Source organism: Malania oleifera, chromosome 4, assembly GCF_029873635.1.
Source record: "Malania oleifera isolate guangnan ecotype guangnan chromosome 4, ASM2987363v1, whole genome shotgun sequence".
Classification (NCBI taxonomy): domain Eukaryota; kingdom Viridiplantae; phylum Streptophyta; class Magnoliopsida; order Santalales; family Ximeniaceae; genus Malania; species Malania oleifera.
The window spans coordinates 119448118-119463788 of NC_080420.1; the positions used below are offsets into that span (position 1 = coordinate 119448118).

The 15671-nt window shown below is 37.1% G+C and overlaps 1 protein-coding gene across 5 annotated transcripts in view; it reads left to right on the plus strand.

The window, feature by feature from the left end:
* The window catches only part of LOC131154185 (phospholipase D zeta 1-like), a 42726-nt gene that overhangs the window by 10092 nt on the left and 16963 nt on the right, over window positions 1-15671 (plus strand). The gene's annotated exons all lie outside the window — the stretch shown is intronic.

The following is a 15671-nucleotide window of genomic DNA, read 5'->3' on the forward strand; positions in this document are numbered from 1 at the left end:
AGGGTTCTGATACTATATAATACTATTTCTGTGTATTACTGTTTTACCATGATTTTGTAGTAACTGTAATACCATGATTCCGTAATAACTGTAATATCATGGTTCTGTAATGACTGTAATATCATGGTTCTATAAATGTTGTAATATTATGGTTCTATAAATGCTGTAATATCATGGTTCTATAAAAACTATGAAATCATAGTTCTGAAAAGCTTTATAGAATTATGTATTAAACCTCTGTACTATACCTGATATTTCTCATGCCACACAATTTAAATGAAACTCTATGCTATAATCTGTACAGGTAAAATTGTATCTTCCTGCTATATGAAAATAATACATATTATTTGTAAAACTTTCTTGTAACCCAAATTTCTAAATTTTCACAAATATATAACACGTGTAAAATCCAAATTCCATACTCTAAATTTTTTCCTGTAATATTTAGAAAATCATATACTGATATCACATAATTAAATACTATACTTTAACTGGTAAAATTTCTGAAACTAACTAGCATAACTTATCTCCTTACTTGATTCCCTGAGGAAACGCTAGAAATCCTAATTCCACGCCTACAGCGTTCAGAGCTCCAAACCCTGAAATCATATTTTCCCCAGTTTAATCAACTCAACCTCAGAATAATAATCTCATTCACATTTCTAAAACCCAAATACTCCAAATAACCAATTAAACCCTAAAAAATTTTACTTACATTGGTTTTGGAGTGGTGCCCAGGAACCCTAAATCAACAATCTGCTCCGATTAACTTGTGGAGAATCATCCCTAGATCCTTGTGATGGCTCCTAATCATCGAATCGGGTTAAAACGGAGCAGAAATCGAAGTGACAAAGGTCAGGAGCCGAAACCTAGAGAGAGAGAGTGAAGAGAGAAATTTCCTTCGCTGTAAAATGATTTTAAGCCTATATATAGACAGTTGTCCACGTGTACTCGTCAACGAGTCAAAGAAGGGCGTTTGTCGACGAAAACAATGGGTTCGTCGACGAACCCTTAATGGTATGAAATTTCCTGACTCTCGGGATCTCCTCGTTGACAAGCGCAGGGCACTCATCGACGAGTCCCTGCTGATGCCCCTTCAAATTTCTTTTCCTTTCTTCTTTTCTTTCTCTTTCTTTTCTTTTTCTTTGTTTTCTCATAAATTAAATTTTCTGGGTCTCTACAGGTCAACTAACAGAAGGTTCATTTTGTCACTAAATTTGAACCTCAGGGGGTTTTTGCGTGGTTTTCAAAAGCACGGGGGTGGAGTGTCATTTTCAGAAAACTCAAGGGGTGTTGCTGGACTTTACCTAAAGAAAAAAAGATGAAGAATGTTCCATACACTTCTACTGTTGGAAGTTTGATGTATGCAATGGTGTGCACACAACTAGATATTGCATATGCAGTGGGAGTTGTTTCCGCATATGTTGAATCCTAAATGGAAACATTAGGAAATTGTCAAGTGGATCCTTTGATATTTGAAGGGGACAAAAGATTTGTGTTTATGTTTTGGCAATTTATCATTAGAAATTGTTGGTTTATCCAAAAAGTCTTGTATTTGATGAGGGCCACTAGACCGGATTAAATCTAATGGCTGAGATTCATGCTCGCAAGGGAAGGTAGTTGGGCATTTGTCTATAAAAGGAGGCAAGCTAGAGAACATTTTGTGTGGTGGATGTAGGCATTATGTATGGAGCTTGTAATCTCCCATTTTTTATTGTGTTGCTCTTTTGTGGGCGCAGGACACACGACGTGTCCGAACCACGTACAATTCTTGTGTTTCTTTTCTTGTTGCTCGCCTTTCTTTTTCACGCATCTCTTTTAAATGCATTTACCCATAATCATCCATAGCAAGTGTGAATAAGGAAGAAACATTGTATACCTTCTTATTTCTCAACAAGTGGTATCAGAGCTCTTGGGATTGGAAAAGACGTAACATTGAAGAATGAAGAGCAACACCTTGTTGAGCTGGATTTGACTTCAAGTGGGAGATTGTTTTGATATGCGCATAAGTCACATGGCACATGGGTGAAGTCAAATCCAGCATGCTACTTTTTACTTGTGGATTAACATGGATGTGCACACGGGTGAAAAATTTCCAGCTACGTTTTTTGACTTGGAGGACATCACTTTATCTTGCTTTGTTGTTTTTTGACAATTAAGCCACCTTTGTTGACTATTTTGGCCATCTCTTTGTCATTGTCTAAAAAGTCTTGTATTTGATGAGGGCCACTTGAGGTGTCTAAAAAAGCGAACAAAGGTGGCTTAATTTTTGAAAAACAACAAAGCAAGATAAAGTGAAGCCCTCCAAGTCCAAAAACAAGGCTGGAATTTTTCACTCATGTGCACATCCATGTGAATCCACAAGTCAAAAGTAGCATGCTGGATTTGACTTCACCCATGTGCCATGTGACTTATGTGCATATCACAACAATCTCCCACTTGAAGTCAAATTCAGCTCAACAAGATGTTCTTCTTCATTCTTTAATGTTGTGTCTTTTCCAATCCCAAGAGCTCTTGAGACATTCAGATCTTGTCTCCTTGAACAACTTTAGTAAGTATATCAGCAACATTATTTTCTGTGTGGACTTTATCAACATGTAATTCGCCTTGATCAAGAGTTGACAGGATGAAATGTTAACAGACATCTAAGTGCTTTGTCCTAGAATGATATGCAGCGTTCTTCGCAAGGTGAATTGCACTTTGGTTGTCAGATAGGATGACATATTTTTCTTGTTCACACGTTCAATCATACATGTATAGCTGTTGAATCTGATGTCTATGGCGCTTTCATAGTTATGAAGAAACTTGTAAGGAAGTGATTTGCGGGCCATTTTGAGATCACTCTCTCACAGTTATATCTTTAGATATATATGAAACTTTTCCTTTTGTCGATTTAAGCAGGCTCATTTTTAAAAATTGTTAGAACTACTATGATCTATCCAGATAAATTATGGACTCTAGTATATGAACAAAATTGCTACTCTGCATAGCTTATGAGTTTTAGCTAGAGTTGGCTTCTGTAGTGATTGATAAGGAACAAGAGCACTTTGATTGATTTTGTGTTTTATTTTACAAAAAGGGCAAGAGATCTGTTCATTCTTAGGTTGTGAGAGGAGGTCTTGAACGTGTCAATCAAGAATTCGTGTCTTCTAGAGCCATGATCACTCCATCCATCCTTCAACTCTTCTCCCAGAACTTCATTTGCGTTGAGCTTAGATCTTCTTGATCTTGATCATATGTATGAAGTGGACTATGTACTAGAAGATGGCCTTGTCCGTCAAACCAAGAGTCCCCAAATTACAAACCTATACTATGTCTATGACAAGACCAAGTATCCTTTAAATTTTCTTAAGAAAATCATTGGCAAAATGGCTTTGCCGAGAGGCGTCAAAGAAATTAGGCTTCTCCCTTCAATTCTCACTAACTCTTGGCAACTAAAGCGGAACAGTTTATTACCCTTGAGCATGGTTCGAAATCGCGGTCGCGGGTAACGTCGCGAAACGGTCGCGGGTGTCGCGGGTCGCGGGAGACGCGGGTGTTACGTAACGGGAAGCGGGCGTAACGGTCGTGAATTTTTTTCACGCATGCACAACCATGCGAAAATTAAAAAATAAGCATGAAATCCATTAATACATGATTTTTAATGAATTTTGAAGGCTTTCATTCAACCTACAAATGCTTTTTAATAGGCATTATGATTTTTATATTAATTTTAGTGCGCTGTTTACAAAAAAAAGCATATTTTTTTATAGTTTACATTACTTTAATGAGTAAAAAGATGTAGAAATGTAAGAATCAATTAATTTAAGTCATAAAGTTACTAAAAATGAATCAATACTCAATAGACTTAATACTCAATATACACATTACACATACATGAATTTAAAAAGTGATTAATATCAAATATCAATAAATAATTGAAAATACATGAATACAATATTACAAATTTATAATATAACACATGTCACCACCAAAAAGAATGACGTGGAGGGTCTTCATAATTTGCATCTGTATCTTGAGATTGGGATGGGAAATTATCTCCCCATCCTTGTGGAAATACATAGTTGAATGAACCCAAGTTTGCATCATTTTGTTGTTGCTCTTGAAAATGTACTAGTGATGAAAATTCTCCTGAATAATGTCTATAAGTTGGGGCAGGGGCTGGCTCTGGGTAGTGTGTAGAAGAAGACTCACTAGATCCTGAGATTCCTAATCCACTGGGATAAAAATGTGAGTCACGAGATGCATAATGTGGATATGCTGGATGAGATCCAAATGATTGTGATGATGAACCATCTAAACCAAAGTCGCCAAAACTACGAACCACACCATATGAATCTTCAGTAGAATCGCTAGGGTCACCACGAGCACTCCTCCTTCTCCTGGGTTGTGAAGATTGGTTCCCTGGAGGAATACCCAAGTCATAATTTTCAGGTATGTCATGTAGTCCATAAGGATCAGAAGGATATATATCCCTTCCAAATGATGTCCCTGTATCATATCCATAATTATATTCTACACCGCCGCCTCCACCACCACCACTGCCACCCCCCCCCAACCCCAGCTCCAGCACCACTATTACCATCATCATCACTTGGTGGGCTCAAACCAAGATTGTCATCACTTTGTGTACGTTTAGGGCTTGAACCTGAATCATCATGCGCGTTTATTGGTGGTTGATCACCTCCTTCTGTAGTACCACCAACCTCTTCATTTAACCAATTTGAATTGTCCTGACCGTCGAGTAGTGGTGTCTCTCTCTCCTCTAACCATTGACTTAAAGGATCATCTTCTTCGAAAATGTAGTCCAAATTGATAGGATTGAAACCCTCTTCAATTTCTCGTTGGCTTCTTCTCATTGTACGTCTTAACTTTAACCTCATGTTGTAATGTACGAAAACAAGTTTTTGTAGTCTCATGTACTTTAATCTATTTCTTGTTTTCGTATGGATGAGGCTAAAGGTGCTCCAATTACGCTCACAGTTCGAAGCTGATGTGGTCTGGCTAAGAACTCTAATTGCTATTCTTTGGAGCTCAGGAGCACACAAGCCATAATGAATCCACCATTCAGCTGCATGAATAATTAAAAAGAGTTTTATGTTAGTATAGCGTATTTCAAAAGTCAAATTTGAACACAAAGAGAGAAAATAGAGTAATTTTTCATTATTTAGCTATATAGCCATATTTACCAGGATTTGTTTGTTTCACTGCCCTTTGAGCCAACGGGGTTCCAAAAGTCTCCTGCCTATCTCGATATAGCAACAACTAAAAAATGATGATTGTGAAATATAATTAATTAATTAGATGTATTAATAATTATTCTTGAAAGTATTACAGAATACTAGAACAATTCATTATTCAATTTAATGGAACCAATACTTACTTGATTAATAGCCCGAATTTGAGTATCTATATCGGGTACCAACTTGGTTATCACTTTTTTAACTCCATCCATGACTTCTCTAGCAACTTCAGGAGAGGGTGGGGCACCATAAAGAAATTGTGGGTTCAAAAAATACCCTACAATTAAATTTAGAAACATATTAATCAATAGTTTTCTAATGCAACTATGCATAATTTAAAAGTTAAAATAATAAGAAATTGTATTTGATTTACACTTACCAGCAGCGTGCAAATCTTGGTGCAACTGAAAACTCCACCGGTTGTCAATAATTTTCCAATAGTCTTTGTAAAACCGGCAATCTTTTTGAATGGCCAACTTCGCCCTATCAATTGCCTCGTATATGAAGCCCATGGTTGGTTTTTCATCACCATCAACCAATTTAAGAACTTTCACCAAGGGTTCTTGCACTTTAATTATATCAGAGGCCTTTTGCCAAAACTCTTTGCCTAAGATAATTTTCTTTGAATCATATGCTGGGCCTGATTTTGCCATTCCAAACCTTGAGTTTTTTCAAGCATCAGATGTAAACATTTCCCTTAGTGCTTGTTTATGCCTGACAATAGTCTCCAAAGCAATGAAATTTGTGGCAAATCGAGTGATGGCAGGGCGAAGTAACTCTCTATTATTTGTGAATTTCTTCATGAAATTCACTGTCCATGTGTGGTTGTAAATAAATGAGGTTATTGTTCTTGCATCTTCTAAGACCTTCTTCACGTTACTTTTCTTACCAATATCTTCAAGAATAAGGTCTATGCAATGAGCTGCACATGCTGTCCAATAGAGATTGGGCCTCTTCTGCATTAATAATTTTCCTCCTGCCTTCATTGCAGCTTCATTATCAGTCACTACTTGGACAACATTCTCCTCTCCAATTTCTTCAACCACCTCATCCATTAATCTGAAATGAAATTATATATTCAATAATTACTACTATTTAATTAAAAACATGCAAGTCCATAATACTATTTGCATATACAATTAAAATTAGAAAATTACCTGAAATAATATTCAGCTGTTCTGCTTGGCACATCAGAGGCATCAACTGATTTATGAAACACGGTGCCTCTATCACAATAAACTAAAAAGTTTATAATGTGTTTTCTAGTTGGTCCTGACCAACCATCACACATAAGTGTTACACCTCTTTCCTTCCAAATTCCAGCAAAAGAAGCTATATAATTTTTCATTTCTTGATACTCTTGCTCCAAATAAATTTCAGATATCTCATAGGGTGATGGACCCTTCACCCCCTTTCCAACCTCTGCAGCAATATCAAGCATAGGCTGCATAAATGGAGAGTCAGCTACATTCGCTGGAATCCGATTATAAATTAGGAATTTTCCAACCGCTTTTCCTAATTTACTTCTTAAACCTTTCAGTAACTTTGTGTTGAGTTTTGGTTGTTTCGCACTCTTGCTTCTTTCTAAAATAGGATCCATTGCCTTTAGTCTAGCTTCAGGGGCATCAGGATTGATCCATTGTCGTCCACTACCTCCAGCTTCTCGACCACTATAAGATCGAGCTCCTGCTCTATTGAAACCACTGGTAGCACCACTGCCAGAGCCACCTCCCTCTTCATAAATATTACCCCTTCCAGTTGTTCTTGCTCGAAATCTTTGTGTATCTTCCCATTGTTGTTGTGATCGCATGCTTTCTTGTCGAGCAAATCTCATACTTTCTTCTTCCAAGTCTTCTTCATCGCTCAAATTCTCAAAATCTCCTCTAATTTGGGCTTCTGCTTCTTCTTGCCTTTTTTGTTTATCTCTTTTCTTCTCAGCATACTGTTGTAGATGTTTCATCATTTGTTCTCTTACTTGTGTGGTCACATTTGAGCATCCAGCTACTTGACCCTTTTTATGTGCCAAGTGTTGTTTCAAGCGTGTAATGCCCCCTTTGATTATCTTCCCACATAATTTACACATAATAACATGTCTATTACCGTCTACCGCAGTACCAAAATGCCATCCAATATCTTCACTAGGTAAGTTTTCATTTCCTCTATCACGTGACATATTGATAGACTTAATTTGATGATCTCTACACAAAATATAAAGAAAATACAAAGTTACAACTTACAACCTTCCTACAATGACAGGAATAATATAATTAGTAATTTAGTAAATATTAAATAATAAGTACTAAATAGTCCTAATTTTAAATACTTATTACGTAAAAATAAGTATAATATTTGATTAAAAATAATAAGTAATGTTTATTATTTTTATATTTAAATAAACAAAATTAGAAAATATTAGATATTTTATTACAAAAAAAATATATTCCTTTATCTTTAAAAAGATATTTTCATTATTTTTTATAGCTTGATTTTATTTTCATTTATAACTATAAGAAATTAACAGGTGAAAAAGATTTTTACTCTATTTTCATATACATCATAGCATCACAAATAGAGATCCATACATTACAAATTGACTATTTAATTTTTTAAACATTTTCTCAGTATATGGATTAAAATTAAATTTTTCTACAAATTCTAGTAGTAATTAGTAAAAATCAAATTTATTAATGTATTAACTATTAGATTAATTTTTTTTTATTAAGTTATTAATTTTTACTTTATTTGATAACTAAAAACAAAAAATAGATGTAAACATTTATTTTACCTAATTTTAAATTTAAGGTCAAAATAATGTTTTAAAACTTAAAAAATATTAATAAACAGGGTCAACCTACTCAAGAAATGGCAAGTAGATACACATGTAACATAAAATGGGTGACAGATGTTATTTAATTTTTTTTTCTTTTATAATATGAATATTATTTAATATTTTTTCAATAGATGGGAGTGAATATGATATCTTCTTTATCAAAATGACCACTTTATCTAGCTGACATAAATAGTATGTTAGCCAATTGGTGCCATGAATTAATTTTATTTCTATAAGTTTGGCAAATCCTAAGACTAAATATTATAATAATTGTGCAGAGTATTCCTTGGAATTCTTTAAGAATGGTGAAAAATAGAGCTCAATTAAGCCTAGATAATATAAAATGCCATCACATGGATGTCTTGTGTACATACATTATTTTAATGCTTTGTTTAGATGGTGAATGCAGTAGTGGATTATTGATATTCAAATATTATTATAAAAAAGGCTTCAATTATTATTGGTAAATATTAATTATTTACTAACCTTAAAAAATATTAATTATATAATATAAATAATTGCTTGCTATGTCATGGAATTAATTTTCTTAATTATCTTTCAAAAAATATAATACAATTAAAATATTTATAAATTAAGAAAATTTTATTTTACATAATTATTAATGATTTCTAATTTTCTACTCTATTAAATTACTTTTTTTTTAATTCAATTTAACAAACCTATTTTACAACAAAATATAATTTAAAAAAATAAACAGAATGAAAGGAATGAAAAGGGCTGTGGCCTGTGGTGCAACAAAATATAATTTAAAAAACAAAAAAAACATAATGAAAAGTGCTGTGGGTGTTAGAGTGTCTCATACGCTGAGGCCTGTAGTCAAGTCAGACCGAGAGAGAGGAGGGATTCGAGGGAACTCAGAGGAGCCTCGAACAGTCGAAGGAGCGAAGCAAAAGCAGCGAGCCAGCGATGACTCCAAGCTCCGAGCCTCCGAAGCTGAAATCGAGAGGCTGGCTGGTGCGACTGCGACGACTGGCGGAGGAAGGTGCCGACTGCGATGACTGGCGGAGCTGCTGCAGACCTTTTGCCGTCGCCGGTGACTCGCCAAGTTGCTGGAACTGGAAGCCTGGAACTGCAAGTCTGCAATTCTGAGTAGATCTGCTTGGTAGCCTCGGTGTGCTCACTCTCAGGCTTCGAAGCCTTCTTATTGCCGAAGGCCAACAAATTTTCAAGGTCAGTTTGTAACTTTCCTTTTTAGCCTTTGAATGGCAGATGGGTGTGGGGACTGGGGAGAGGGGGAAAGCAGCGTTGCTGCCTGCTGCCCGTCAGCGAATATGCTACCTGTCGGCCATGTAACGGTCCGTAACGGACGTTACGACATGTAACGTTGGAGTATCGGCCGTTACGTGCCGTTACGCCTCCGTAACGGCCGTTACGGCCGTGATTTTTTTCCGAACCGCAATATCGGCCCGTATCGGTTTCAGGCCCTCTGATTTCCGTTACGTATCGGCCGTTACGCTACGTAACGGCCGTTATTTAAAACCATGCCCTTGAGTTCTCCCCAGATCTTTCCCAAAAGTATCTCAACCAGGGATTCACCGATATCCATATCGGTGCAGTCAAGTTGTACTTTACCTTCTATAGGAGGAAAGGTGTTCGTGTTAGCTCCAGGATTGCTCTCCTTGATTCAAAGTTTTGTAAGTACGAGCATGCTTGCCACTATGCAGACAACGTTGAACGCAGGACGGTCAACTTTATGGCCTTCTCCAACTTCTGCGTACGCTTATCTGATCCCAATATGAGAACTGCTCTCAAAGTCCAGATCCAAACTATTTGAGCTCCCCAAATCTCTAATTTCATAGCAACCACTCTCCACCATCAAATGGTCTATAGACTCTAGAACCATTCCTTTGATCAGGCAACCCCTCGGGAAAATCAAGATGCTCTCCTTGTCAATTATGATACCACTCTTTTCTCGAGTCATGCCCATATCCCAAGACAACTACCTCAAGAAGAGCTCTTGAAGTTCTACCCATAGTCTTGGGTGACCAAATATGAGCAGATGCATCAGATCCCTAAGCTAGTCATCCTCCATGATCCAGTATATAAAACTTGAAGGATGGCGATGTTCACATCTCCTTTCCCAAGGATCAAAAATCTCTAACAAGCTCATCCTCTCAGCATGTCTTTCCCACCATGATGATTCAACCCTATTAGGAGTCACCGACACTTCCGAAAGATCAAAGGTTCATGATCAGACCACCAGTTATTTCTGTCGACCTAAACGATCAAGCATCTCTAGGTTCTCAGGTCTCGATCCCATATTTCAAGGGAGATGGCTTTCCAGTTTACCAACCCATAACCAAATCTGGCGACAAGTGGTTTGACGTTGACTATACCTATAATGAATGCCGTAATGATCCAATGTAAGAATTTGATGAAGAAGAAGTTAGAGGTAAGAAAAAGAAGACACAAGATGGTGATCTTCCCCAGATTAACATGCTAATATCTTCAAACTATGGTGGTGATTTTCCACCATTAGAGTACGAAGATGTGAGATCTCGAACAAAGCACTCCTGGAAGATCAGAGATCCAATTGTCGTCAACTAGACTAATCTACTAAGCAGATGTCTCTAGCAGAGGAAGCTCTTAATTGGCAATCAAAGAATGCCCTTGCCCAGAATAGAACGCTACAACAAATTGTTGACAACTAGGGGGAAGTTGGCCAACAAGGTTGAAAACAAGTTCGACATCACATCCATCCTTATCGATAAATGTCAGAATCACATCCAAAGATTGCATAAGGAACTAATGCAAATGATTGAACACATGTTAGCATTCTCTCCTGATTTCAGAAAAGAAGGAAGCAGAGATGTTGCACCTTAAAGCTCAGCTAAATTCTCTCAAGCAAAGCTAGCAGTAGCAGCATAGACAGGCGAGGATTGATCCTCTATTTGCACCATCCCCTTTGGCTTTTAGCTCTCCTCAACCGACATACTAGCCTATATCATTGCAGACATCCTTCAGAGGCAGTGACTCTTTTCTCCACCTTAAAAAGAGGCAGTACACTCAAAGACCAACCCAAACCTAGAGGGTTAAACCAACGACAACCTCCATTGTTCAGAAGAAGAAGGATAAGAGAAAAATTGAAGAATTAAATGATTCACATCGAGAGCCACAAATTAGAATTTTGGAAAAAGAAAACTCTATCTCCAAGCTTCTTGTAGAGATGGTTGTTCCCTTATATCCAAAGGAAGCACCTGTATCAACACTTCCTATCATAACGGATGATGATTCATCTAAGGAAAAGATACAGCCTCCCAGATCTACGATGATGACCTAACCATCCACCCAAAGATTGGAACATGACAATCCTACAGATGACAAAGGGATTGACGACAACATCAATCTCTCAGAAAATACCTTATTTGCTATTCCCACTCAAAGTTCAAGCAATTCAAATGGTAATGGACCAACCATTTCATTGGAAGGAACTCCTCCAAATCAATAAAGGAATAAGATCCTCAAGCACCATGCTTGGTGCACTGCTGAACTAATGAAAAAAGGGATTACCCTCAAAGAGGTCATCGGAAAGATTGTTTCTAAATTTGTCGGAAGACTGAGAATGTGGTGGATAAACCTTGGAGATTACATGCACTTGTAGATCTCGCAAGTTTCAAATCTTGATGTTTTCACATCCATAATCCTTGAAGAATTCTATGGTTCTTGGGAAGACAACGTTACTCAAGCCAGAGAGGAGTACATGAAAATTAAATGTTGCTCACTTAAGAGAAAAGATCTGGAAAAACATTATAGTCTTAGCTCCGAAAGATGCTACACTCTCTGCGAAACAGATGATATCAACCTCAAGCAAGCTTATCTTAATAGCCTGCCTGGTCCATTAGGAGAGGAAGTTCTTCGATAGCTTCAAATGAGTAGAAAAAGACTTGAAAGCACTTCTCTTGATAAGCTCCACCAAAGTGCTCTTATGAATCTGGATGCACTTTGCAGAAAGTATGTCATATACAGGAGAGTCCAAAAAGCAGGCATAAAGATAACCAAAGAATGCAAAAGGAAGGATCTCCTCATCAAATGCAAAGGAAACAGGCAATGCTCTTGTCCAACAGGAGAACGGAAGGATGTTTATCTTCCTAGAAGATCCATAAAATCGAAGCACAAGGAGAAACACTGGAAATATTTGAGAAAGAAGAAGTATAAGAAAGATTTAAAGGATCATCGATGCTACATCTGCAATCAAAAAGGGCATTATGCAAAAAGGTGCTCCCAGAGACAAAAAAGAGTTAAGCTGATTCAGATGCTGCATAAAGTCTCAGATTGGGATTCAGATGACGACATTGGATTTGTTTTTTCTATTGATGATCAAAAAAATAAAGATTCTATCCTTATTTTTCAGCAAAGTGAGCAGATGGATCTATTAGACTCCTTGGACAAATAAGATGAAGATTTCGAGAGCTATTAGGTTAATCCAAATCTGGATTATTCCCATATTCGACTCATTAACAATGAATGCTACCCAATGGTGTCCACAGAGGAAAAGGTTCACTACCCTTGTTCTATACAGGAATCATTGTCAACACAATTCAAGAAAGGAGACTATGTTTCACCCTTTGCTCCAATTTGGGTATTAGCTGATAAGTTTCAAAGCCAATAAAAGTTATTGCCTTCTTTGACATAGGAGCAGCATGTAGCTTTTTTAAAACCAAACATTTTTCTAAAAAATAAATGGAAGCCATGTGATCAAGGTTTCAAAGCGGCAAATGGAGAACATTTTCAGGTTAGATTAAAGCGTGTGCCAATTTATATTAAGCTTTACCCAGAATGCTTAATCAAGGCTACATTCTTTGGGTCAAACCTTCCAAACAAAGATCTCCTCATTGGGTTCGACATTATCCAACACTTAAACAAGGTCCAGTGGACAAAACATGGATTAAAGTTTAGGTCATATTTGTTGCAATGGACCAGGACCCCTAATCTCTTTCAGATCACTTAGTCTTTGGAAAAGGTTAAGGCTTGGTTAATCCAAACAAATTGTGTGGACAGCCACAGTGAATTTTTAAAGAAATTTTTAAAGTCATTACTGAATAATACAAAGTTCTTTGTCAGCCTTCCCTTCAATAAGAATGAAGATATCAACCCAACCAAGGCAACTCATAAGGGAATGAATCCATAACACTATTCTCTAGCCTAGAATGAGCCGACCCAACTGCAAGAAGAAGGACTCGTCGAGCCACAAAGTCACAATGGGCTTGTCAGGCTTTTTATGTCAACAAGAGGGTTGAACAAGCTCGAGGAAAACTTAGACTCCCTATAAATTATCAGCCCTTCAACCATTTTCTTGTTGATGAAAAATTCCTATTACTAGATCGGACCAACTTATTCTCACAACTATCAAAGGCCTAAATCTTCTTAAATATTCTTAAAATTTGGCCTAAAAGCAGGCTTCTTCCAATTGGGCATCCATCCAGATGATAGACCCAAGACAACTTTCGGCATACCCAATTCCACTACCAATGGACTGTTATGCCATTTGGGCTTAAGGTGGCTCAATCCATCTTCCAAAGAGCAATGATTAAGATCCTCCAACCCATTCTCCACCATGCCATGATCTACATTGATGATATTCTATTGTTTTCAAATGATACAACATCCCATGCTAAGCTCCTAAATCAATTCATGGTGATTGTTGCATGATATGGAATCATGTTGTCAGAAAAGAAGAGGATAATTGGTGTTGAACCAATTGATTTCCTTGGGATGAAGATAAGACAAGGAAAGTATGAACTATAGCCACACATTGCAACACAGCTCAACACTCTTCCAAACACACAGATGATGACAAAACAACTGCAACAAATTGCCAATTATATGGTAGACTTTGTTCCAAAGCTGGTAGTCTATATGGTGCCATCAGTTATTGAAAAAGAAAGATGTGCCCCCATGGGAATCCAAACACACGGAAGCGATAAGGTCACTTAAAGGTACATGCAATTGCCACCTCTCCGGATTCCTAACAAGGGAAAAAGAATCCTGCAAACTAATGCAAGTAACAAATACTAGGGTGCAACTTTAGTTGAAGAAAAAGAAGGTGGGACTAGGCATGTTTGTGGATACAAAAGTGGAGCATTCAAAGAATCTAAATTGCACTATCACTCCACATTCAAAGAGATCCTGGTGGTAAAAAGGGGGATTGAAAAATTTGAGTTCCATCTAATCGGGCATACTTTTACAGTAGAAATGGATATGTCATCTTTTCCAAAGATGATACAATTCAAGTAAAAGATCCTCTTGCAAGGACAACTTCTTAAATGGACTGACTGGTTCTCATAGTATAAATTTGTGGCAAAACGCATCAAAGGAAAGCACAACATCCTTAGTGACTTCCTTTCAAGACCAACAAACCTCCAAGTTCTTTTCATCATAGCATCCTTATCTTCTTCAAGCTCATCCAGCTTCAAAAAAAGAATTCAAAGTCTCCCTAGTGATATCCAGGATAATATTCTTTGTCATACCATTGAAAAGGAAATACCAAGATGATACAAGGCCTCCAGTTCATTCTTCTTTCCAATTATGATTTGATTGATGCCCCACTTAAATATCTTGACTGACACCCACTGTGTCCCTACCTCAATGGTCTCTGGGTGGTACCGTGTCTTATATTAATTTCCTTTAAGAGGCCTTCCTTCTTCTTTGGTATCTTAGCAAATCTTATCGTATTGCTATGGTCCTACACAAACCATGGACATATGCTTTCCTCACAAACAAGAGGCAAAGGCCCCAACAGTACATTTTTCTGAAAGATTGGCTTCTGTTTTTTAAAACTGAGGAAGAATGGGTAAATTGGTCTGATTTCTTGATAGGATTTCCATAGTTACTGGTCACTTTCCATCTCAAAGGCAAAGTCCAATCTCAAGGAGGGGGGAGATATGTCAACATCTTCCCTATATGTGAAAGGAGAAGAAGTTTGAAAGAAAATCCATTCGTAGATCCTCACCTTTCAGGTTCCCACTGGGTTGAAACAAGAAAGAATATGTGTTACTTTAATAATGTTGATCTAGAGAAGCTTCCACAAGATATGTTCAACCCAGTACATTACCAAGATGATGGAAGAGTAAAAACCACCCATTACTCAGTCCTATTCCCCCACTTCTACAAAACCTGTATAACAAATAGGTTGGCACTATATTATGTTGAACAAGCCAACAATAATGGAACTCTTGACGATCTTGAAGTTATGGCTCTCTATCCTGCAGAGGAAAAAGAGGAACACAAGGCAAAATATGACCTATAAGTTGCCACGACAGCACCAGCCCAGCTCTTTGAGTCTTGATCACATGTTCTGAGTGCTTTTCAACCTCATCTTTGTGTCGGTTGTCTTGTACTGCCAGCTTTAACTTTAGAAAAGTAGCTTTAGTCATTTGTCTTGTATTGTCAACATTATCTTGTATTGTCAACTTTAAAAAAGTAGCTTTAGAAAAGTAGCTGGAGTCACATGTATTGTAACAGAATATGCTGCAGCATATGCCCCTCCTCTTTTCTATATAAGGGGTCTTCTAGCCCAAAGAGAGCCAGAGCAAGCACGAATGAAGAGTCTCTTGTAATAGTTCTCTTTCCTTCCTCTC